Genomic DNA, 2,702 nt, shown 5'->3' on the forward strand with positions numbered 1-2,702 from the left:
AACCCAGGAGGTGGAGGTTGCAGTGAGCCGAGATCGAGCCACTGCACTCCAGCCTGGGCGACAGAGCGAGACGCCGTCTCAAAAAAAAAAAAAAAAAAAAGCTTAAACTCATTATAAAGGCCTAGGTCATCTTGAATTTTTCCCTCATCTTTTTTTTTTTTTTTTTTTGGTTTGCATTCACTCTTGAATATTAACTCCCAGTGTCTGCCACAGTGTCTTGTACTTGGAAGGCACTTAAATATTTACAGAATGAAAGTTTGTTCTACCCTGGTGCCATTTCTTCCTGATGATGATTATCCCCAACAGCATAGGTCTTGACTATTTTCTGCAAATTTTAGTTTATTCAGCATTCCAGACCATGGGTTCTCTTCCCCCTTTCTTCACCCCCATAACTCTTCCCATCTCACTACCACCTTTCCTGCTTCCTTTCCAGACTCCTACTCCCTGCAATGCTCATTCCCACGGACACTCCCCATGGCTGTCTGGCATTATCAATTTATGTATCTGACCTCTCTTTCCAACTAGACTGTAAGCTCCTTGAAGCTAAAGTGAAGTCTTAGGAATTCCAGGCATCCAACAAGAATACAGCCAGCGCTCAGGTGAAACTTCCGTCCACTTTTAGGACCTAAATATTTTCAAACTCCCCAACCTCCTTGTCCTGCTTCCTTTTGCATCTGCCTCTCACCTTCAGGGTTCTTTTTCTTTTCTTTTCTTCTTCTTCTTCTTTTTTTTTTTTTTTTTTTTAATGGGGTCTCGCTCTATTTCCCAGGCTGGAGTGCAGTGGTGCAGTCTCGGCTTACCACAGCCTCAACCTCATGGGTTCAAGCAACCCTCCCACCTCAGCCTCCCGAGTAGCTGAGACTACAGGTACACACCATCACACCCAGTTAATTTTTGTACTTTTTGTAGAGACGGGGGCCTACTGTGTTTTCCAGGCTTGTCTCAAACTCCTGGGCTTGTCATTTATAGTTATCCCAATCCGAATCTGCAGGAGATTCAAGAGATTAGTTTCAGGATCCCTGAAGATATCAAGGATCCCTGAAGGTATCAAAAATCCCTGGCTTCCACCTTTATGGTTCTATTCAATCTTCTCATTAATCCTGGGAGCACAGAGAGAGTTAGGACGTGGGACCAAGGTCCAAGTGGAAGAAGAGCCTTTTTATGGCCAACTCTATGGTATCAGGCCCACTGAAGCCCTACAACAATAAATGTTATTAATAGAAAACCCTTCTGAGGCTGGGTGCGGTGGCTCACACCTGTAACTCCAGCACTTTGGGAGGCCGATGCAGGTGGATCACCAGAGGTCAGGAGTTCGAGACCAGCCTGGCCAACATGGTGAAACTCCGTCTCTACCAAAAAATACAAATATTAGCTGGGCATGGTGGCACATGCCTGTAATCCTAGTTACTTGGGAGGCTGAGGTGGGAGAATCGCTTTAACCCAGGAGGTGGAGGTTGCAGTGAGCCGAGATCGTGCCACTGCACCCCAGCCTGGGCGACAGAGTGAGACTCTGTCTCAACAAACAGCAAAAAACAATCAAACAAAAAAGAAAACTGTTCTGACTGGTCTGTTACAGTGGTGTTTACAACTAGTTGATCACAATCAGTTACAGATTTCTTTATCCCTTTTCCACTCCCACTGCTTATTTGATTAGCCTTTAAAAATAATAGGGCCGGCCGGGCACAGTGCCTCACAGCTGTAATCCCAGCAATTTGGGAGGCTGAGACGCGCGCATCACCTAAAGTCAGGAGTTCGAGACCAGGCTGACCAACATGGAGAAACCCTGTCTCTACTAAAAATATAAAAATTAGGCCAGGCACGGTGACTCACGCCTGTAATCCCAGCACTTTTGGGAGGCCAAGGCGAGTGAATCACAAGGTCAGGTGATCGAGACCATCCTGGCCAACGCGGTGAAACCCTGCCTCTACTAAAAAACATACAAAAAATTAGCCGGTCATGGTGGCGGATGCCTGTAGTCCCAGCTACTTGGGAGGCTGAGGCAGGCGAATGGTATGAGCCCGGGAGGCGGAGCTTGCAGTGAGCTGAGATGGCGCCACTGCACTCCAGCCTGGATGACAGAGCCAGACTCTTGTCTCAAAAAAAAAAAAATTTAGCTGGGCGTGGTGGCGCATGCCTGTAATCCCAGCTACTCGGGAGGCTGAGGCAGGAGAATTGCGTGAACCCAGGAGGCGAAGGCTGTGGTGAGCTGAGGTCGCACCATTGCACTCCAGCCTGGGCAACAAGAGCGAAACTCCATCTCAAATAAAATAAAATAAAAATAATAGGGCTGAGTGCAGTGGTTCATGCCTGTAATCCCAGCACTTTGGGAGGCCGAGGTAGGTGGATCACTTGAGGTAAGGAGTTCAAGACCAGCCTGGTCAACATGGCAAAACCCCGTCTCTACTAAAAATACAAAAATTTTCCAGGCATGATGGCAGGTGCCTGTAATCCCAGCTACTTGGGAGGCTGAGGCATGAGAATCACTTGAGCCGGGGAGGTGGAGGTTACAGTGAGCTAACATTGTGCCACTGCACTCTAGCCTGGGCAATGAAGTGAGACTCTGTCTCAGAAAAATAAAATTAAATATAAATAAATAAATAAATAAATAGACTGAGTGAAGTGTCTCATGCCTATAATCCCAGCACTTTGGGAGGCCAAAGCAGGAGGATCACTTGGCCCAGGTGTTGAAGACCAGCCTGGGT

Source organism: Mandrillus leucophaeus, unplaced genomic scaffold (genome assembly GCF_000951045.1).
Source record: "Mandrillus leucophaeus isolate KB7577 unplaced genomic scaffold, Mleu.le_1.0 Scaffold380, whole genome shotgun sequence".
In the NCBI taxonomy this organism is placed as follows: Eukaryota; Metazoa; Chordata; class Mammalia; order Primates; family Cercopithecidae; genus Mandrillus; species Mandrillus leucophaeus.